At 38.8% G+C, this 24,323-nt stretch overlaps 1 protein-coding gene and 1 pseudogene across 32 annotated transcripts in view; one reads left to right on the top strand and one right to left on the bottom strand.

The window, feature by feature from the left end:
- The window catches only part of TMEM108 (transmembrane protein 108), a 349,072-nt gene that overhangs the window by 208,721 nt on the left and 116,028 nt on the right, over positions 1-24,323 (top strand). The gene's annotated exons all lie outside the window — the stretch shown is intronic.
- On the bottom strand, positions 9,484-9,553 carry LOC140614533 (U4 spliceosomal RNA; annotated as a pseudogene).

Below are 24,323 nucleotides of genomic sequence, written 5' to 3'. Positions count from 1 at the left end.
CAATTCCACAGGCCTGGCCAGGTTTTGGAGAAAGGAAAAGAGACTTCACTTCTTGATAAGGGTTATTGTCAAGGTTCTGAGAGGGAGTTTGAAACCAGAAATATTGTTGTAGCCATCTTAGGAAAAGACAGTCTGTTGCAATAGGTAAAAATATTTGAACAAATAAAAAATAGAAATGGAGTAAAGGAATCTTGAGATAATAGACTATTAAAATTCATGAGTTAGATTTGAAAAAAAGGACTAGCTAGATTTATAGCACTAAAGGTATGATTATTAGAATTTGAAACTCAGTGGATGAATTAAATAGCAGATCATATATCTTTTTAAAATAATTAAGGTATTAGACCTTAAGAAATTACCTGGAAATATTATGGAGAAATAGAAGGTAAAAAAGGTGAGTGATTGAGATAAGATAATATGAGAAGGCCTAATGTATGTGTAATTGGGGATCTAAGAAAAAAAGGATAGACAAAATAAGGGAGAAGAAATATTTGAAGATGTAATAATGCAGAATATTTGCTAAGACATATGAAAGATATGAATGCTCAGATCCTGGCAATACTGTGAGTCTCAAGAAAAAATAAAAGAACTTCATACCTGAATAAATAATGAAATTACAAAAAATAATAATAATAATGAAATTACAGATAAAAAGCAGCCAGTGGAAGAAGTTACTTAGAAAGGAATAGCATCCAGAAAACTATGAAATAATATCTTTAAAATGCTGATAGTTGATTCTGTCACCTTAGAATTACGGATCTAATAAAACTATCTTTAAGGCACGAGTGCAAAATAACACTCAAAAAATTGTTTTAAATAGAACATTTCACAAATGGACCCACTTTTACAAAACTTCTGAAAGATGTACTTCAGGAAGAAAATTCTTCTCAGAGGGAAAGTTATCAAAGAAATTAGTAATTTTCTATATTAAACAATATAATATCTAATTATAGGGTTAAAAAACTAAAATATACTGGACGGTAGTAGCATATAAATTGGAGGGGTTGAACAGAATCAAACTTTTAAATTATTATGGTGCTTGAGAAGATGGAAAATAACCATCAAGTAGTCATGACAAAATTTTAAAGGAACCGCTAAAAAAATAGAAATATATTCCAAACAAGTAGAGCAAGAAAAAAAAAAAAAACTTGAAATAAGGAAAAAATACAGTTCAAAGGAATGCAATAAAGAAGGAGAAATAGGCATAAAATTAGACAAATAGAACAAGATAGAAGTAAATCTAAATATCATTAAGCACAATAAATATCAGTGGGATGAACTAACCAGTCAAGTACTTCACAGCTTACTTTAAAAGGTTACTATATGCTTAATGTAAAAGTCAGAAAAGGATAATATGAGGAAGGAAAATTATGAGTCATGCTTGCCCAAGAAAATAATTGTGGTCATGGCTTGGTAAGAGGAATCATGGCAATCATCAAACCTGCAAAGGACACAATGTCTCTACCCATCACTGATTTCTGAATGCCTGCAAGGATACCTTGTACGGAGGTCTTTGTTGATATTAACCCATTTGAGGATGTCTGTTAATATTCATGACCTGAAGCTGCTGCATAGCACCTGTGTTATATAACAGCACCTTTTTTATGACCTAATATGTCACAGTCTCATGAGTAATGAGAGTGCTTGTGGGAGTTATTGAAGGTCTGATTGTAGACTTTTAACCAATCCACAATTTGCAGGAGATGAGGTGCCATTGTAAAGAATTAATCAAAGTGATCTGTCTCTGTTGCTACGGACAGATTATATTCTTATTTTGTCTCTGAAAGTTTATGACTAGTCTCTGAGTAGTTGCAAATGTTTTATTAATAAGCCTTAGAAAAGAAATTTATTTTCACATGAGTTAAGCATTTTTCATATCCAGAAATTTTCAACAATCAGACCTGACCTCATAAAACTTGACCCTCCCAAAACAAAAGTTAGAAGCTTATGTTTGCTTCTCATCTTTTCCTTGTCTCTGAGAACTGTTACTGAGTAAAGGGAAAATGGGATGAAAATCCTTCATCTCATTAGATTTAGGTTTAGGATTACAATTAGGTTGTATATCTGGGCAGAGTAGATGTTCCCTAGATGTAAACTTTGGCTGGTTCTTGATAGTGAGGAAGACAAGTGCAGAGACTTTTCTTCCAGGCAGTGGTATGCTTGAGTGCAAAGCACTGAGTTATACCTTTTGGGAAGAAATCAGAGGCTCAGACATTTTTTTTTTTTTTTACTAGAGGAAAGGCTCTAGCAGGGGCTGCTTCATGCATTTCCCTCTGGGACCTTGGTAGGACAGGGCTCATATGCCCCTGAGTCCCATGGCAAAAATACCATTCATACTCCACCCCTGTTTCCAGCAAGCTTCGAGAAGAACATTTTGTGAAGTCAGGAGAGTACAGTAGGTAGGCCTCCAGAGCCTGGTTTGGAAGTGTGTTTGGTGGGCCCTGGCCAAAAGTTGCTGGCACCTGGATCCTGCCTGCTACTTCTCAGTATAAATGGATAAGGCCAGAGTTGATAGAAGTCCAGAGCAGTTCCTCAGGTATTCGTGCATTGCTTCTTTGTCTCTGAGACAGCTGCTGCCATCTCACCTACCAATCCCTGCAACCCAAGGGCAAAGGTGCAACCCTAGCACCCCAAAGAGCACTCTGCCCCCTCTAGCATCACTGCTGCTCCTCTTCCATCTTCTTCCGAACCTCTCCCTCTGCAGTACCTGTTCTCAAGACTTTGGGGAGAGCAAAGTGAGCTCCTCCTCTAGAGTAGGAAGGGAAAAGGGTCAGGGGCCAGGAAGAGAGAGAGAGAGAGAGAGAGAGAGAGAGATGGAGAGAGCAGGGGTTATAAAACATCTTTTCATTCTGTGAACACAGGACCAAGCATTGTGCAGTGATTTTTTTTTTTTTATTGAGGAAGGATAGAGGGTTTTTTTTTTAATCTTAAAGTAACATCTATTTAAGAAAAAAAAGATGATATCATTTAAGCCTCTAGGACTAAATTTGGAGTTTACAGAGCAGTTTCAGGATTAGCTGATTGTTAGTACAGTTGAGAAAGCACTAAGACACACCCTTTTTGTGCCAACAGACCTGTAGACATGTCTGGAAATCGAGATTTTAACTTTTCTATTGTCTTTCAAATTACAAGTAAACATGAAATAATTACTAATTGTTATGTTTTCAGAGTCCTTCTGCCTTTTTAGATTGCAAGTGCCACAGATGCTGGTGGTTAGAAGCAAAGATTGCATTTTTACAAAAGAATTATCTTGAGATTTTTCTAGCAAACATTATATTCTATACATCAACCTGTTACCCATGTTTAGCATGACAAGAGGAGGTGAGGAACAAAACCAAACTCTAATATTATACTAAATTAATTTGACCTTTAATATTGCTGCTTATGCTTTATTTTCAAGTATTCAAAATGTCATCTTTATTTTGGTTTTCTATAAGGTGATTGTGAGCTGTACAAAATGAAGAGAGCTTGCCATTTGTGCTTTGATTTAAAATCTTGGTCCTGCCATTTATTAGCTGCCTCAGTTTCCTTATCTGTATGGGAGGAATAATATAACCTACCATGAAGGGGTTTGTGAGGATTTTTTTTTTTCAGAAGGTTTGTGAGGATTAAATGAGATTATTACAAGTTCCAAACACAATACTTAACAGATGGTACCTAATAGATGCCAAATAAATAGTAGAAATTATTCATGTAGTTCTCAGTAAGGGATCTGAATTTGAGGACTATGGTTTAAGGTTGGATGAGAAACCTTGAAGAGAAGGAGAGCTTAATTCTCATTCAGACAGAAGTCCAGGTGGTACCCTGGTGAGGTCCATTCCCAGCCAGCAAGGTTTTCAGCTACCAATAACTACTACCTGAGAATTAAACTCTCTTCCTTTTTTTTCCTTCTAATGTCTCCTAAATCTTATAACCTGGATTGGAATGCCAAGAATGTGAACTTTTTGAGGCCGTGGGATATAGGAAAAGATCATGAATTTCCTAATCCTGGGTCTGCAGTTTACTAAATGGGGGACTTTGATTTACCTCTTCACTTATTAAATAGGAAAAAAGAATAATTCCTCCTCCAAGGTCCAGGGAAGTAGTATTTATAAAAATGATAGCATAATGACAGGTTCACAGCACCTGGTACCTGTGTTCCTTGTTCTCAACCTCTCTACTTCCCACACTCATTCCTGGCTCCCCTTTTGTGTTGAAAAATCTGTTTTCTAGCAGGTCATCTCTCAGTTTCCAGTAGCTTCTTAATGGTGTCAGGGCATGTTTATGGAGCACTCCTGGAGCAGAGAGGTCTGACAATCACAGATCTGCCTTCCAGAGGATCTGATGAACCCATCTGAGAGCCTGGAGGAAGTTTTTCAAGAGAAAACGTTTTATTCTTAGAGTTGTTACATAGGAAACAGTGGACTGATCTCTGCTTCAAGTAGCTTACAGTTCACTGACAAAATGTGGGGGGGGGGGGTGCAGATTTTTTTTTAAGATTTTATTTATTTATTTGAGAGAGAGAGGAAGCACGAGCAGGGAGAGGGGCAGAGGGACAAGTAGGCTCCCCACTGAGCAGGGATCCCAACGTGGGGCTTGATCCCAGAACTCTGAGATCATGATCTGAGCTGAAGGCAGATACCTAATGAGCCACCCATGCACCCCAAAACGTAGAAAAATTTAAATGTAAAATGGAGAGAATAAAAATTTGCATACACATATATAATATTGAGCAAGTTCTTACTAATGATTTGAGGATAATTCTTCAGTTAGTCTTTACAGACCCATTTACAGAATCCTCACATTTTCTTTTGGTTTAATCTTCAGTCCTAAGCTATCCTGATAGGTAGCTTTTTAATATAGAATAGTAATGTGCCCTGACATTCCTCTTACTCACCAGTGAAACCTTCATGGCACTTAACATATTATTGATACTTAGTGAAAGTCTTCTATAATTCGTGTTGTCATCTGACTTGGCACTTTAATAGACATAATCTGATTAGTTCCATTTGCTTCTAAAGCTTCTGTAGTCTATGGTAAGATGCCATCCTTTCCTTTATGATAACTGTATTTTGATGACAAGTGTTGTTCTTCTGAAGCTCTTTTGATGGACTTCTGGAAGAATCTCTCTCTCCCCTATGAATACTTGAGGAACTACCAGAAGAAGCCACTGAAAAGTGGATAAGTCCATAATTCTGGACTTGCCACCCTTTGACTCACATGTGTATTGCCTACAGAGTGCAAGCCCCAGAGCTTTCACCTATTTATTTAAGAGGCAGATAGTAGTATTCCTATTATGCAGATGAGAAAACTGAGGCTCAGGGAGATTAAATCTTATAGCCAGCATTGAATTGGCTACCACTAAATAACTATTTTAATCCCTGGACTCTGACTTCAAGCCAAGTGTTCAGTCAACTATTTCACATTATCAGGGAAAATATATGGGTTACTGAACAATGAGTTTTGCAACTGGAGGAGAAAGAGTGTTTGAACAATAATATAGTACCCAGTGGGTGCTAGCATAGACGACTTAGTGCAAGGGGCAAAGAAAGTTCCAATATCTAGAGAATGGGTGTGATTATTATATATAGGACAGGCCTTGGAAAAATGGATCTGGCACATGAGTTCTTTGAATGGCCCAAGTGGTCAAGAAGATAGTTCCTAAATTGGCACAGTACTTGTGGATGCCCACAGCAGACCTTTCAGGGTACCAATAGGTAAATGGCTTGTGTAAATAGAGCCCAGAGCCAAGAAGAATAAGAATTGGTTTTGTGGATACAAGGGAGAAGTGAGACTCTCACTATATGGGGAAGCCACTAAACCAACTCAGTGTATACCTTGAGCCAGCTATGAAAGTGTCTTTGCTTAACACCTAGCTTGTTTCAGGAACCCACATTCAGTAAAGTATTTTCTTGCTTGCCAAGCCACTAACAAGTAAGTGTTTTAAACTTTCTAATTTTTAGTAAAAATATTAGAGATCTATTGCCAGGGATCATTCTTTGTAGTGAATAAGAGTATTAAGATCTTTGCCCTTTTGAAGCTTACATGCTAATTGGGGATCCCATACAATATGGAAATTAAAAGAATCAGAACCTTACTGTGCAAAGGTCTAAGATTATTGTGATAGGTGTGACTGGGTAGCTAGTTTGAGTGATGAGGAAAGGCATCTCAGTTGGTGACACTAGGCTAAAATCTGAATAACAGAGGTGCCTTATCCAGTTGAGTGTCTGACTCTTGATTTTGACTCAGGTCCTGATCTCAGGGTCAGGCTCTGCACTGGGTGTGGAGGTGCTTAAGATTCTCTCTCATCCTCTCCTCCTTTCCCCCAATCGTACACTCCCCCTCACCACCAAAAAAAAAATCTGAGTGACAAGAAAAAGCTTCTCTGCCAGAGTGAACAAAAAGAAACATTCTTGGTAGAACTAAAGGGACAAAGGCCCTGAGGTGAGAACATGTTCAAGATTGTTGAGGAACAGCTAGAGGGCCAATGTGGCTGGAGTGTGTAATAAGTGAATAGACCAGTGGAATAAGATGGGGTATACAGGATGTGAGCAGGAGCAACAAATCTGTATTTTATTTTTAGTGTAATGAGGAGCCATTGGAGAATTCTAAACAGAAATAATTTGATATGCTTTATGTTTAGAAAAGATAGCTGACTGCTTTGTGGATAATTGATTATAGGTATTGGAAGTGGAAGTAGGATGACCAATTAGAAGGTGGTTTATAGTAGTCCAGCCAGAGATGGTGATAGCTTAAACAAGGCTGGAAGTCACAGAAATGGAGAAACAAAGTCAGGACACATCTTGGAAGTAAGTCAATAAGACTTGTTCATGGATTGGATGATATAGCGTGAAGGGGTCACATTTAATTAACCCTGGCAGACAACAAGGTAGAACATTTCCTTAACTGTTAATTATTTAAGCTGCTTATCCGTACTTGAGTTGATAAAGAAGGGGTACGTGAGCCTTTGTTAAATTTGAGTGCTGATGGCAATAACTGCATCATCTATAGATCCTGGAATAGTTTGAACAAATGGATGGTGAGAAGGGGAAAATTGGGGGTCTCTTGGAAGTGGTAGCTGTTTCATTCATTCATTCATCAGATAGTTAATATCTGCTAGATATAGCTGAGTGCTGTAAATATAAAAAAGTGAGAGCTACTAGAAAGCTTACACTCTTATGTCCTCGTAGGAATCTTCTCAAACAGCACACCTGGAAGTTACATCTTTGGATTGAGATCTCTCTGGACACCAAGTTGGTTAATACTTGCAACAGGCCAGCAGCCCTTTTATTTCTGAGATGGTTGTGGTCTTTCTACAGTAGGAACAGTTAAAACCTTCTTTTTTTTTATAAAGATTAATTTTTTTAAATTTTTTTTATTTATGATAGTCACAGAGAGAGAGAGAGAGAGAGAGAGAGAGAGAGGCAGAGACACAGGCAGAGGGAGAAGCAGGCTCCATGCACCGGGAGCCTGACGTGGGATTCGATCCCGGGTCTCCAGGATCGCGCCCTGGGCCAAAGGCAGGCGCTAAACCGCTGTGCCACCCAGGGATCCCCTAAAACCTTCTTTTAATGCATTTCCGAAAAGAATGCTGGCATCTCTACTCTTCCTGATTTAGAATCCATGATTGTTCTCTTCATGTTCTCACCTCTTCTCACCTATCCATTTCTGAGATATACTTGTATACAGGGGTAGAAAGTATTACTCTTTTCCTGAAAGTGTATAAAGAGTGCCTAGAGTGCCTTGTTTTTCCCTCACACAAGATCCAAGCTGGGTTCATTTATCACTGAATATTTCCACTTTAAGAAGCTGTTAATTCCAATAAACGTTGATGGAGATTTGAAGCCCAAACATTTTAATGAAGTCATAAATCAAGAAGCTAAAGCAGCTTTCTTTACATGTCCTCACACAAGATTAATCTACTGGATAGAAAGTTTCCTACAGTGTTATAGCACCCACTTTGGGCAGGCAGAAACATTCCCAGCTTGGGTTTTAATAAGCTACCGTGATAGAAGTGAAAAAGTGATATACAGAAACTTGACTCTGTAGTTCAAAATGTCAGTCACTGTGTGCCCTTTTCTCCTCCCCTCAGATTTTAGCTTTGGCCCTAAAGTTGGGCTTATCAGAGGGTAAGTATCACTAACAGATGTCTTTGTTTCATTAATTTATCCATGCCCTTTGCAACTGCAGTAACCAATGTACTTACCATTCAAATCAGGTCCCACATTAGTATCCAGCCTTTGTTCTCCATTGCCTCATAAAGTCATCTTTGGAATTCTTTAGCTATTACCTTTATGTGTTAAAATGAGAAAGTGTCCTATTTATGAACCAAATTCTCCCTATTTTTTTCAAATGTCTAAAAATATTCCCTTGTTAATAATCTCATACTTAATGCAGTTTTCTTGGGCTCTGTGGATCTCTGCTTCAACATATTGTATCTGTTCTATATAGTGTCATGTATTATTTAATTGCATTTATTATAAAATGGGACATGCACAAGCTTTGCAGATTGCCAAAAGGTTGCCCAGAGGGGCATTTTCTTGTGAATTGCATAACTCATGATCTCTTCCTCCTTCCCACTTTCATTTACAGAGCATCCTGTTACCAAGTATTACCATAGTAACATAGAATGATTGTTTTAAAAAAAAAAAAAAATGGAAGGAAGAAAGACAGCACTGAGCTTTCATCCCACTGCTTTAGGTTTCTGTGAGCTCACCAACCAAGACAGAGGGTGTGGAGAGAGCAGGGAACCCTATCCTCATTTCTATCATTAGAAATGAGAGTGTTGTGATACTTATGTATTTTGAGTATTTGGTTCATCACATATCTAGTAAGTGCCTACTGGGTGTCAAGCCCCACTGCCTACTGAGAATGCAAGCAGGAGGAGGTGTGGTTCCTGCCTTAAAAAAAAACATGTGGGGGTAGGGGGAAACTTGTCCAGTAATCCTACCCTTTCACATAAGAGAGTTGTTTCACAAAAATCTTGACAAAAATTCCACCTAGAATCCCTTTTCTGCCAGGCATCTTTTTTCCAAATCTCCTGAGAATGGATTATTGGTTTATTATTATAAAACAAATTTTCATTCCAAATACCATGCTAATGGGATGACAATAAGAACCACCATTTGAAATACTTAAACAAGCCTTCCAAGGTTTTGGAAGTTCTCTGCTGCTATAGATCATAGTGATGGTTTATAAAACTTTACAAGCCAATTGCTTTGTCCTGACCCCTTGAGGATAACCCCCCAGGTAAGGTGGAGATCACCAAAGAACTCCAGGCAGTGGTGAACTGGAAATGCTTGTACTTTCTTTTTTTTTTTTTTTTAATTTTTATTTATTTATGATAGTCACAGAGAGAGAGAGAGAGGCAGAGACACAGGCAGAGGGAGAAGCAGGCTCCATGCACCGGGAGCCCGACGTGGGATTCGATCCCAGGTCTCCAGGATCGCGCCCTGGGCCAAAGGTAGGCGCCAAACCGCTGCGCCACCCAGGGATCCCTGCTTGTACTTTCAATTAGCAATAATCGCGCCTCGGATAAACCTCATTGGCTACGATACTGCCACTGCGCAAAGCTTGCTTGTACTTTCTTAAAGAAAAATAATCAAAATACCATGGTGGTAATTTAAAGGGAATGAATTGGAGTGACAAGAAATTAGCTAAATTATATTTTCTCCATAAACAATTAAGTAGCAAGGAGCATTTGTGTCATCTGAAGCTAAGATATTGCTTAAATGTATGCTACCTTTGAAAGCTTTAGCTTTATAGCTTTAGTATAGTTTTAGTATGCTATATAGGCTACTATTTACTACATTACTATTCTGTCCTAATTATAGTTAAAGTAAATCTGTTTAGTGCTTGGAGATTCTGGTAAGTGTAACAGTGAGATTTCCTTTTTTTTTTTTTTTTTCTTTTTTTAAGATTTATTTATTTATGAGAGAGAGAGAGACAGAGAGACAAAGAGAGAGAGAGACAGAGAGACAGAGAGACAGAGAGACAGAGAGAGAGAGGCAGAGACACAGGCAGAGGGAGAAGCAGGCTCCATGCAGGGAGTCTGACATGGGACTCGATCCCAGGACTCCAGGATCACACCCTTGGCTGAAGGCGGCCCTAAACCGCTGAGCCACCCAGGGATCCCAACAGTGATATTTCTTTATGGATCTGAAAGTATCCTAGCTCATAGATGAGCTCATGATTTTTCTGAGTTATTAAGATAAATATTAAGGAGTATTCGCTAATAAGAAAAACAGATTTGTTGATTTAATGAGTAGTTGATAATCTTGTGTTTATGTCTCCCAAAGGATTTCTGTGAAATAGTTCCTTTCATTTAAATTCAAAAATTACTCATTTCATATAGTATTTTTGAATATGTGTGAATAAGAAAAATCCACACAAAAATTGACCGTTAAAAATTCTTAAAATTTAACCTCCCTTAAATCCCTAAACATAACATTCTTACTGTTTGACTCATTGGAAGGGTGAAAAATTCTCAGTGATAATACTTAGAGATTCCACTGAACTAAAACATAATATTCACTAGTTTGAGTTTGAATTACATCATCCATGCCAACCTCTGCAAGGATGAACTTTTAAACAATCAAGTGACCCAAAGTTACCAATGGAAGAGTGAGAACACAGATAATCTTCAACCTGCATAATCCAAGCCTGCAGGCAGCATTTCAGCAAAGTGGAGAAGTTAGTCAGTTGTACTGCCCTTCTCAGACCACACAACTGCTGCTAGAGGGCAAAGGATGGGACATCTGCTGTGAAAATCACATCCAGTTTGGAGATGATTGTTTTCTTTCTCTCAAGCCTGAGGTAAGAGCTAAAGTTAGCTCTGCTATTTCAGAGCAGTTATTTGATATGTCCATATGGAGTGGTCAGTATCTCATCCTACAAAGAGGAGAATCAGTGATTATTATAGAGTATTGGGGTTCTAGAAGTGAAAATCCTTGGAGTTTATATACTCAAAAGAAGTAGATAAAAGTATTGATTCACCCCAAAAAAGGTTATCCTTTATGCTCTTTTCTCTGTTGGTAATAGATTACTTTAGCCATCCCATCCTCTTGTCCAGATTGCTCATGAGCAAGAACCTCAATTTATAGCTGCTTGTCTGTGACTAGGGATTGAGTCTATGAAGTTGGTATTATGACTTTCTTGGGGGGAAGCCAGCTGAGACTGAACTTATGTCCACAGGTGACAACACCATTTTCTAGCAAAGAAAACCTCATTTCCTCTCCCAAGTTGTCATTACATTCTATTCCTTTCTGCTTTGGGTAAAAAATCATCACAAAGAGAAGCAGTAGTCATGTTCTAAGCACATGTTCTGGCTTTTAAAACAGTCTGTGTTATGGATCTAAATCTGTTTGGAGAAAAAGATGAGACCATGAACATGCCAAATACTTACCACAAACAGAACTGGACTTGATGGTTAACTCTAAAACAGGCAAGGGAGAAAATACCTAGCTTACAGAATTGCTAAGGGAAATAAATAAGAGAATGCAGGTGTGTCAATCAGGAAAACAGGAAGCAGAAATCACACTAGATGATAGTTAAAGCAGAAAGGGATTCCATATAAGGAGTTAAGTGCTTATGAAACCATTGGAAATCTGAGACAATAGAAAGCAGAAACTATTAGATCCAAGGACACACCACTATAGCATCAATCCAGGAGTCAGGGAACTACCCCTTTATGGACCCCAGGAATCACCACAATCATCTCTAGACACCAGCAAGCCATAACCAGGATACTGAAATGCTGAATACAGCTGCCACACTGCTTCTCATTCTGAGCAGGACCTGGCCTGTCAATATCTGTAGAAGGAGGACAATGGCCTCTTGCTTGCTTCTACCTTACAGGTTTCCCACAAGCATATAGTACACATCTAGAACACTGCTACACACAATAGTCTAGAGAACATAATTTTAAGCTTTTCAACCTCTCCAGCTAGAAAAAGGGTAGAATAGAAGTTGAGAAAATCAAGTCACATTATTTACCAGAGCAGAAAAGTACTTAACCCAGTGCTTGCTGAATTCTAGTTGTATTACTGCTGCTTTTGATATTCAGATGTAATATACTTTTAACTGCTGATGTCTCAGCCCTCATTTCCTAGAGTTCTTTTGACAAGTTGATTTTTAATGACACCCAGATGACTGAGGAGTTTAAGTTGGCACTATTGGCTTGGGAAGCCCTTTTGATTTGGTTGAGACTGCTGCTGCAAAAGCTCTCAGAGCACAAGTCATGATCAGGTTGCCCATGGAACATACAGCTTTATTTGGGGATATCCCTTATTAGCAGGTAAAATCCAGAGGCTCAGTTAGCAGTTCCAGGGGAGAAACAGTTTGGTCCATATGCTATAGAATTGTGCCATCCAGTATGATGGCCACTAAACACATGTGGTGATTTAAATTAATTAAAATTAGAGGCAACTTGGGTGACTCAGTTGGTTAAGCATCTGAGTCTTGATTTCAACTCTGGCCATGATCCCTGGGTCCTGGAATCTATCCCTGTGTGGGGCTCCCCACTCAGTGGGGAGTCTGTGTGTCTCCCTCTCCCTCTGCCCCTACCTCAGCTCATGCTCCTTCCCTCTCGCTCTCTCTTTCTCTCAAACAAATCTTTTAAAACTTTAATTAAATAGAATTTGAAATTTTCAATAACCACATGTATTAGTGGCCACCATAATGGATGGTACAGATACAGAGTATTTCCATCAATTGCAGAAAGTTCTATTAGCACTGTTAGAATGTGTCTTCAAGTGTGAATCAAAACTTACAAGCATATCTCTAAACTGTACAATCTTTTTATTTATTTTTTTATTTTGTTTTTTTAAATATTTTATTTATTTATTCATGAGACACAGAGAGAGCGAGAAGCAGAGACACAGGCAGAGGGAGAAGCAGGCTCAATGCAGGGAGCCTGATGCGGGACTCCATCCTGGGACTCCAGAATCATGCCCTGGGCCGAAGGCAGGCACTAAATCGCTGAGCCACCCAGAGATCCCCTAAATTGTACAATCTTTGTAAATTTTTTTGAAATATTCATGACATCAAGTATCATTTTAGGACTCCAATCCTTTCCCAGTCTAGCACTTTTACATGACCCCCAAAGCTGTCCTTTGTGTTTGGCAAGGAAAACTGGGAGTTTTCTTTGGTGGTGGCTGTTTGATATCTCAGTGACCAATTGACCATTATAAAAAGTTCGTTATTCTTGGTTAGGCCAGTTTGGCATAGATCCACTAGGAATCATCAAAGCTCGATATAGACAAGACAGGATCCTTTGATTATGTGGTTTGTTTTTTTTTTTTTTTTTAACTTAACTGTCTCCAGAGAGCAGCTGCTGCTTGCCTCTAACATTCTGTATGCCTTTGAGGTTTGATGTCCTACCTTGAAGCTTTAAAATAATTCAATTAAAAATTTATCCTTGAGAGGTGCCTGGATGGTACAGTTGGTTAGGTGTCTGACTTTTGGTTTTGGCTTGGGTCTTGATCCCGAGGTCATGAGATCAAGTTCCATTGTCAGGCTCTGCGTTAGACACAAAGGCTGCTTGAGACTCTCCCTCTGCCCACCTCAACTTGCTTTCTTTCTCTGAAATCAATATTTTAAAAATAATAAAAATAAAAATTTATCCTTGAGCTCCCAACCTGTTAATAGACAAAACACATGTTTTGGATTGGATGTGATCATTGTAGCCTGCACTATAATGCAGCTCTCATTTGCAGATGAAGGATACCGATCTTTGCATCATTCATTGAGGCTACAGTTCTGTGATTCTGAGTCTTGCCTCTAGGAACCTTTATGGGCAGTGTCCCTATCATTCATTCTGTACCTACAGGCTTCTGTCTCTACCTTCCATCCTTGGCAAGCACAGATATGTTAGGAGAATATCCCAAGATTGGACTGCCAAGTAAGGAAATGCAGTGGAAAGATATCAACTGAACTTCTTCAAAAAGCCTATGTGAGACCATTGAGAACAAATGAACTATTCATGCTGTTTTCTCTTCCAGGTTCTGTAATTCTCATATCAGGTCATCTGACAACAAAGCTACATGTTATTATTCGGTTTTCCATAGAAATATTTTCACCACCCTAGAATTTTATATTATGCGTTTAGCTTTTCTTGAAAGTAGCTGTATGTAAAAATGCCCTGCACTATTTTAAAAAATATTTCAAAGACACCATTTACTGTGTTGTTTGGTAGCCTCTTCCATGAAAACTTGGCAGATAAATTCCTCTTATAATTCATTACTAGGGCAAAAGTTGTCTTTACAGATGAACTTACATGCTACCTCTTTGAAATGTTGAGAGTTATGCAATTCATCCCAGTCTTTTTGCCTTGGCTTCAAGGAAGCTCTAAAAATTTTTTTTGTTCATTTGGAGTTCTCCTAGCCTAGATTATTTCACATGATATTCCCCCACCCAGCCTTATCATCACTTGTTCTTATAATTATACCTTCTTACATTTAAGAGTTTTAGTTTTTGTTATTGTTGTTTTGTTTTAGTAATTTTTTGTTCTTATAAACATCCTATTATCTTTGAACATAGATTAAACATCAATAAACCAGTAAATGACAACTTAGATATGAGTAGTCACCTCTGGAGGCTTTTAAAATGTATATGTCTGGAGCTTACCTCACAGCTAGTGAATCAGAATTGCTGGGGCTAGGACTGGAGTGTGTGTGTAATGTGTTCTTACAAATCTCAATAGGTAATTCTGATGTGTTCTTTTGGTTAAGAGCCATTGAAGTAACTCAGTGGTGTAAAATGGTGTGAAATTTTTTTTTTTTAAAAACCTAGAAATTAAACAGTTAATGAATTGAGTCATAGCTGGCCTGTGTGAGATGCTGGGTCAAGCAAATAGTGACAAATGCTTAAAGAACTTCGAATGTAAAGGGATAAAGTTGTTGTAAAGTCATGATTCCAGTGGAGTTGACTTCATTCATTTGTTCATTCCAGCTATGTGTTAGGCACTGAGGATACCAAAATGGTACAGTCTCCTGCATCTAAGGAGCTCACAGTCTAGTGGGACTATGAGACATATAATGACTAGACATTATAATAAATACAGATATGAAGACATATCCAAAGCATCATAGAAGCCCAAAGATTTATCTGGCCAAATCTTTGAGGGAAGAAGTCAGAGCTTCCTGAAGGAAACATCTAGAGATCTGAGTCTCAAAGAATGAATAAGAGTTATTGAGATAAAAGGTTTTCCTGGAAGAGGGACCAGTGATTTGTGGGAAACTGCATACTCTGTATAAGTCATCTATTGCTGCACAGCAAATTACCCCAAAACTGAGTGACTTAAAACAAACAAACTTATTTATCTTACTATTTCTTATAAGTCAGGAATTTGGAAGTAGTTTAGCAGAAGGGTTCTTCCTAGAGGAGTCTCATTTGGTTACGGTCATCTGAAGGCTTAACTGGAATGGGAGGAACTGCTTCTGAATGGTTCCCTCATATGGCTACTAGCAAGAGGTTCCATTTCCTTACCATGTGAGTTTCTTTATATACCTACCCACGTGTCCTCATTATAGGATACCTGGCTTCTCCCAGAGTAAGTGATCCAAGAAATGGCAAGGAAAAAGCCAGACCATCTTTTATGACCTGGTCTTGGAAGTCATACAAAATTCTAGTGATTATACAGATCAGTTCTATGCAACATGGGAGGAGACTATACAAGAGTATACGACATAGATTGTCAAGATCATCTGGAGAGCTAGCTACTACATAAGGACATCAAGCTTAAGATGAGGATGTGGCAGAAGAATCTGGCAAGGTGCTGAGTTCAATCAATCATGAAGGAGACCAAAGGCCATCATTAAGTAGATAAGACTTTATTTGGTAGGCAATATGAAGTCACTTAAGGAACAGTAAGAAGACAATTAATAGTGTCAGATTTACATTTTAGAAAGGCCTCTTGGAAAATATGGAGAAAGAGTTTGGAACAGAAGGGCCAGTAGGCTGTCATAAAGTCCAGTGAGATGATGTAGACCCAGGCCAGGGCAGTTGTGATATGGAAAAGGAGGCCTTTGCTATTCAAAATGTGGTCCATGGAGCATAATGCCAAGTAGCATTGGCATCACCTAAGAGCTTTTAGAAATGCAGGATTCCAGGCATCATCCTAAATGTACTGAACAGAATCTGGTTTATATGGACATAAAAGTTTGAGAAGTAGTAGAGGATGTAGTAGGAATAATTAGGAATGTGAGTGTTGAGAAAAAAAGAGGACAGAAATCCTATTTGCTCCACTTCAAAGCTAGAAAAAGCATGTTGCAAACAATTTTACCTAAACCTACAGAATGAGTTCAGGGAGCTATGTATATGCACATTGTCACTGTTAATGTGATACAATCTAATAACAAGACATTCTCTTTTATTATAAATTGTAGCCGTATAAGTGGTGCCAAGAAAGGAAACCTACCAAATACTTCCCTGTTGTAAAGATTTATATTATTTTCTAACCAGCTTATCTGTTTTATTGGAGAGTCTGAAGAACAGATACCTAAATTTTCAGAAAGGAGGCCATGAGGAATAGAATAATATGATAACAGATTTGGAAAGCTACAAGATAATGTACATTCTGGAAAGTGTCCTGATTTTAAGATGACCTTTCCAAGCATTGTCTTTTCTGGAATCAGATTTGGGAGCCAATTAACTGCTGGGACTCACACAGTAAATGCTTGCCAGGAAATCCATTACTTGTATTATGGTCAATGGAAACCACCACCCAGTGGTTTTTGCACTTGTTAAGTACAAGGGCATCATGTGATGTCTGCAGGCTAGCAAGCACCAATTGTCATATATACTATGTGTGTCAGTCTTTGCTTTTTTCTTTCATTCCTCTACCCAGTTCTTTGCAATTAGGAAAATTATATAAATGAATTTGTTCTGGATCTCAGAATTTAAATACATATGTTACCAAGTTCTGTAAAGAAAGAAAGAGGGAGTAAATATGAATGAATGACTAGAAAGACAGAGGGAAGGAGAAGAAAGGAAAGGGAAAGAACCTCCAGAATACTTATAACCAAGCATTGGCACAGTGAGAGTGCTTTGTTCATGGAGGAGGAAGAGTTTCCAGTGAGTTACTGATCATTTACTGAATCATCTTTAACTGGCTTCTCACAGTGCTCTGAAGTTACCCATTGCCATCTAGAGTGATTAGGCAGATCCCTGACCGGTAAATCTGAGGTTGCCAATAATTATACTGCCTCAGGTTGTAAAGCTCTAACCTGCCTGTCACCTATAAACTCCTGTGGGATTCCCCAGGATCATCCCTAATTGTAACTAGGAAGTTCTCAATAGTACTGCACCCCTCCTGAGCTTCAGGGGCTTCCATGTCAAAACTTCCAACCCAAATCCTAGGTGAGTATTGGCATCCACTTTCTCCTCATGGAAATGAACTAGTGAAGAGGTGAGAGATGCTATTTAAGATCATTCCCCACTATTTTGTGAAAGATAAACTTCATTTTCATCTTTTTGATTATGTCAACATACCAGGCATCACATCCCTATTCCTCAAAAGATTTACTTTTGAAGGTATTCTTTGAGATTCCAAAAAAAATCATTTATCAGAGAATTTGCAACCTACCCTCTCCCCCAGTCCCCAGCTTCAGCTTCCCTGGTTCTCATTACCCTACTCTTTTGTATTTCCTTTGTTTTTTTTTTTCTTTTGTATTTCAACCCATAATACTAATCACCTTCTAAACCACAATATAATTTACTTACCTTTATTATCAAGCTCCCTCCACTAGAATATAAACTAAATGAAATTAGGAGTTTTAGTCTTTTGTGTTTACTGCTGTACCCCTAGCACCTAGAATGTATCTAGAATATCATACGAACTCAGTATTATTTGAATAAAGATCCTAAGGAACCTTGAAACTCAGTACCTTTATTTAGAGATAATGAGAATGCAGAGTTTGTGACTTGCTGAAGGTCACACAACTAGTTGCAGAGGCAGATGTAGAACATGGACCCAGATCTTCCTCTTAAGACTATGTTATTTCCACCACCCCTTGCTGCTTTTGGCTGGTGGAGCTAGGTTTGGAACTGGAGGCTATTGGTCCTAATCCATAAGAAGAGACTTTCTGAGTCCTGCCCAGAAATAGGCAAGTATTACAGACATCTCCTGCTCTCAGAAAGATCTTGGTAGTCAGATGTGGCTGAAGCCTTTTGTTTCTTGGTCATATTAGCCAATTTTTGTTGCTAGAATTTTCTCCCTGCTTCAGGAATGCTCCCACATACATATACACAATTCTCCAGAGCTACCTCAAATCAGCACACAACTCGGTCAGAAAAAGGCCATAGTCTCAGCCCCAGCCGTCCTTGGTACAGCTTGGGCAGAGGAACTGGTGATGGAATTATTGAGGTGCTGAAGCCTCTCTTCTAAGCCATCCCATTGAAAAGAAAACTCCACCATTTTGACCTTTGAACAATCCCAGATACTATTTTTAGTGACTTTGGTTCTTATCACTCCTAGCTCACACACCCTAGCTCTGCCCCTCAACCATACCTCAGCATCTGGGCAGTAATGTCATGCCCTTTGCCCTACCTCATTCTACCTTTACCATCCCCAAGGATCCAAAAAGGAGAATTGGAGAAACCAGGCAAGTTTGAGCAAACTAATTGAGGATGAGAGTCAAGAGTTCTATATAAAAGGAAGAACTGGGAAACCTAGGAAGAGCACCAAGAAATAGGCAGGGGTTAACAGCCCTGCAGAGGCAAGTTATCTAGGGAATTGAATCAACTACATCAAAGTGTCATTAGAAAATACTAACTTTTTACCCACCAAGTAACACTTCTCTCACAAGGTCCAAAACATTCCTATTACAATTTTCAGTAGAAATACTTAAATTTAGTGATTCAAAAGTCATTGCTTGGAAATGATTTCTTACATGATGTTAGATTTCTAGAGAAAAATAATGAGTCTTCCCTGCGCCTTCGATGCTGTTCATAAGAGAGAGAATAGGAATTAACAATATGGTTCAATAGGCTTCACAGGATTATCCAGCTAGCATGTGAGTTCAGGAAGTGTCTCATTTGCAGGGAAAGAGTGATTAACACACCAGGCACTCCTCTGACTCTCCTGGGACTTAAAGGAGGCAAAGCTCAAAGATTACATTTACAGACTATCATGAGCCAGCTCCTACACCTAGAAACATGCCAAGTCTGTTTTTATCATTTCATCCCTCTCTAGCCCACAGGCTGCCCTTATTTCTGCCACCTTGCATTTATTCATCTGAATCACTGCTGTGTTAGGCTCTGTGTCAGACATGCACCAAAGAGGCAAAGAGGAGTCCTACACAACCTCTGTCTTCGAAGACCTCAGATGGTTTATAAAGATGTAAGTAGGTGAGCCTGTAATTAATAGCTATTGGCAAAATTAATGCATCATAATAAAAATACATTGACAATAGCTTGTGAGCTCTTAATTCTGCTTTAGGAAGTACAGCAGGCCTCAGAAAGGAGTTACCATCTGAGCTTCATGCCTCATCATTTCCTTTAAGGCCACCAGACTCCCAGATTCTCATCAATAAGCCCAAGTAGGATATTCCCTCACCTAGGACTTTTTTTGTCTTTTATTCTTTAGTAGATAATTGATTTGTGGTCTAACACTTAAGGCATTGAAAGAGCATACTGGATCCCCTGACTCTAACTCAGCCTTGTAGGAACACCATACACGTTCTGTTTAAGATTTTTAAAATTTATTTATTCATGAGAGACACAGGCAGATAAAGAAGCAGGCTCCATGCAGGGAGCCTGATATGGGACTTGATCCCAGGACTCCAGGATCACGCTCAGGGCCGAAGGCAGACGCTCTACCACTGAGCCACCCAGGCGTCCCACACACCGTTTATAGTTGATAGACAACAAAGCTTCAGGAGGCTAAAGGACTGCCCACCGTCACATAACTAACCATAGGCAGAGCCAAGTCTAGGACCAGACCACAGTTTTGTACATTTAATGGTACTTTGTGGGTCCTTCCAAGGAACACGGATCTGTCAGTGTAATAGAGTATATAAGAATGGGCATGACACTCAAAGAAGGGGTGATATGTTTGAGATATTACTAATCCTAGAATTAAAAGGAACCCTAGAGTCATCTAACACACCTCTCTCATTTTCTTGATGCAGAAAGAGAAGCCAGAGAAAGTGAACTTAACCTTTTCAAATAGAGGAGGTACTACCCTCTATGTGGAACTTGTATGTGATTGTTTTTGGTTGTCACAATGTCTAGTGAATGGCACTGGCTTTCAGTAGGCAGGTGCCAAGGATGCTAAATATATTAGAATGAAAGGAACAGCCTTACCCAAAGAAAACTTAGCCAGCCCCAGATGTCAATAGCACATTGAAAATTACGAGATTCATATGACTTTGCTTCCAGCAAAAAAGGCTGTTAGAAGTGAGGAGAGGCCTGGCTCTGTGGTAGTTTACAGAGCAGTAGTTCATCATTGTGTGTGTGTGTTTGGGAGTGGGTCATAAACCCCTCTGATAAAACCTCTTTGTGCAAACTTTCACATACACATAAACTTTGCACTTAATTTTAGTGGGTTTATGAGCTCATTTAAGCCCAACTATGGACCCCAGGTTAATAACTCTGGCCTAGGAAGGCATAAAGGTAGAAGAAATTAAATATGTATATATTTTCTTATGGATAAAACAATGTTTGCCTAATGGACTGAATAATAAATGTGTCTTTTTTTTCCCCTATCAATTGGGCACAGTGCTATCCAGACTATTAGATTGTCTTTTGTTCATAGGAGCCTTGGATTTTATCCATCTCTTGAAAATTATAGCTAATATTTCCTAGTGAGAGCCAACTGAACACTGATTCTGCTTCCAGCACTTTCCTCCCCTTTCTTGCCCCCACAGAAGCAGGACAGAGGTGGAAGTGTATACATACTTCAAAGGCTCCCTCTCCCTGAGCTCTGAAGAGACCTTCTGTTAGAAAGACTGCAGGTTTTAAATACTAGTCAAGCTGTAAATCATACACTTTTAAAATTCTTCTAAGTGGGCAATATCTTACTCATTAAATCAGCTAGATGGCAAAATGTTCCATATCAGGATGCTGTATTCTTTCCATTTGCAACAGGTAGTGGATTATGAACCTTCTGTGGTGCTGTCAGAGGAGGGGAGGGCAAGGATGAAGGTGGAAAGGAGGACTAAGGAGAGGAGAGGAAGGGTAGACAGCTGGCTACCACTCTGTGAAAAAAACACTTAGGATCTCATGTAAAAGGGCCAGACTGACATTTCAGATAGTTACTCTTTAAGAGTTTTACCTGTGTCTCGTTTTTACCTGGCAGAACTTTCTGGAGCATACTTCTTGTCCATTTTACTAATGAAGAAACTATAAGAGAGATTAAGTGACTTTTTCAGTTAAATCAAAATTCAGTTCAGCCCTTTGTGACTCCTAGGCCAAGTTTTCCCCCACCCTAGTGCTTCCCAGACACCCAGCTAGTTTGTGTAAATGAGTGAATGCAACCAACAATGCTTTCTTCTTTTTCTTCTAAGTTTTTATTTAAATTCCAGTTAACTTACAGTGTAATATTAGTTTCAGGTATAGGATTTAGTAATTTATCATGTACATACAACACCCAGTGCTCATCACATGTGCCCTCAATGCCCATCACCCATATCCCACCCCAGCTTTCCTCCCCTCAGCAGCCCTTCATGTGTTCTCTATAGTTAAGAGTCTGTTTTATGGTTTGCCTCTCTTTTTTCCCCTTTGTTCATCTATTACATTTCTTAGACTCTACATATGAGTGAAATCATATGGTATTTGCCTTTCTCTGACTTACTTCACCTAGCATAATACTCTCCAGCTCCATCCACGTGGTTACAAGTGGCAAGATTTCATTCTTTTTTATTTAGCCAACAATGCTCAAACAGCTAAAATTATTTGTGCAGCAGGTGCTTCCATAATGTCAAATTATAGCGGCCTCCCCAGCTACAGGACTCTTCTCAAGTTGCTCTGGATCATTCCAGGATGTTGAGGACAAAGCTGCAGATATTAATTTAACTTTTCTGATGGTCTGTTCTCTTGTCAAGACAACATCTCCTGGGCTTCCTTCTCTCTTTCTCATGACTTTGAATCTTTCCTTCTCGATTGTTGGGAGAGACCAAGGCCTCTGCTAAATGCATAGTGCCTGGGAATGGAAGTCCCTAAGAGCTCCCCAGACTTGGCCTGGACACATCAAAAGGGAGTTTGCAGGCATGCTGGCTTGTCTCAGTCAGTGGAGCATGCAGCTCTTGATCTCAGGGTTGTAAGTTTGAGCCCCACATTGGGTGTACAAATTACTTAAAATTAAATCTTTTTTAAAAGGGAGGTGGAGTTTGCATCTACTTTCACAGGGTGGCTTCCTCTTAGCTTAGTTTTGTCTCCCAAAGTTCTTTGCCCTGATCCCCTTGGAGATTTTTCTCTGAGTTCAGCCAAATACAGTGTGTGCTAATAGGCAAGAAGTCCTTTTCCACTGTCTCCTGTGGTAGGGTTGTTGTTCTTGCTGAATGAATGACTCCCTTCCCACCGTGATAAGTACTTACCATTCTCTCATGTGACTAGGATCTGATTAACTGAATACCCTGTTTCTAAGAAGTGATCTTTCTGAAGGTAGTCGACCTTTGTTTGTACCATTACTCTTTGCTAAGTGTGAGTTTCCACCCCAGCCCATTTCCAACAGAGTTGATGGAGGAGCTTACCTCTACCAAAGTCTCTGAGTGAAATTCCACTGCGTTTCAGGGCATTCATAGCCTCTCCTGTTCTGAACTTATTGAGAAATATCTCATTAAACAGAACTAGTGAGATTAAAATCCTTTTTATCTGCTTCTCTGAGTCTCCTCTTCTTATGCCTGAAACTATTGGTTCCACGTTGGTGCTTTATTTTCCTATTTCCAACAGCAAGAACCACAAATATTCAATCAGACTTTGGAAATGGTTCTAAGAATTCCAGTGCCAAGCATGGAGCCCAAAAACTATTGAAAGTCCTATCATTTGAGGATTTTAAAGGGGAAATGGAAAGAGCACTAACCCACAAGTCAGGAAACCAAAATAGACCCAATCAACTGCCCCACTGATCCATGTCACTTTCTCATCCAGTTTCCACAACTGTGAAGAGTTTTACACTTAGATATTCTCTAAAGCAATGCTGTCCACTAGAAATATAATAGGAGCCATGTAAGTAATTTTAAATTTTTTAGTAGCTGCATTAAAGCTGGGAAAAAATAAACTGGTGAAATTAATTTTCATAATGTTTTAATTTAATGTATCCAAAACAGTATTGTTTCAACATGTAATCATATATTTCATGTTCTTTGTCCATGCCAAGTTTTTGAAACCCAATGTGTAGTTTACACTAAGAGTGCATCTTAGTTCAGACTAGACACACTGCAAATATTTGTGGCCGCATGTAGCTAATGACTACTATATTGGACAGTATAGTTTTTTTTTAAGATTTTATTTATTCATGAGACACACATAAAAGAGAGGCAGAGACATAGGCAGAGGGAGAAGCAGGCTCCATGCAAGAAGCCCAATGTGGGACTCGATCCCGGCACTCCGGGATCACATCGGGAGCCAAAGACAGACACTCAACTGCTGAGCCACCAAGGCGTCCCAGACAGTATAGTTTTAAAGTCTTTTCTGGCTATTAGTTTTTTAATCTTCCTCAGTTCTTTATTTGAAACGCTTGAGGTCAGATGCATAATTCAGAATTTTTCATATTTTAAGGTTAATACAAGATTTATCATATGTAATACCCTTAGGGGTTCTAGAGCAGCACTCTATGATCAAATAAATATTTCTATAGCAAAAAAGTATGACAATTCACACTAAATTAGATGAAGATAATAAATAGCATCATGTGGGTTGAATGTTGCCACCTAGTGAGTTAAATAAAAAAACTTTCAGTTTTCAGAGGGTTTTACCTTTTGAAATTATAGATAAAGGATTGTGGATCTGTACCATGAAAACTGTGCACTTAGGTACAATATTTAATTTATCAAACATCAGCTCAGCATTAATATGGCAATGCAGTTGTCCATTTGCTAGCCATGGACATAGCATGATGATTGAATCTTCTCCTTTGTATTGAACCTCATTAGTCACAGCTGTCTCCACAAGCATAAAAGGTAATCCATGGAACCCAGACTTAGGATTTCTAGATAAAATATTTGGAATTGTCAGTTACATTTGAATTTCAGATAATCATCAAACAATTTTTTAGCCTAAGTATGTTCCATACAATATTTGAATTTCAGATAAACTAACTTGGGCATCTTATAGTCTTTGATACTAACTCTGACAGGTTAACAGCTTGCTCTGCAAGTAGAGCCCTATTTCTTGCAGACTATCTA

Source organism: Canis lupus, chromosome 22 (genome assembly GCF_048164855.1).
Source record: "Canis lupus baileyi chromosome 22, mCanLup2.hap1, whole genome shotgun sequence".
Lineage (NCBI taxonomy): Eukaryota > Metazoa > Chordata > Mammalia > Carnivora > Canidae > Canis > Canis lupus.
Note: the sequence above shows the minus strand (reverse complement) of the source record. Positions and strands in the feature narration are given on the sequence as shown.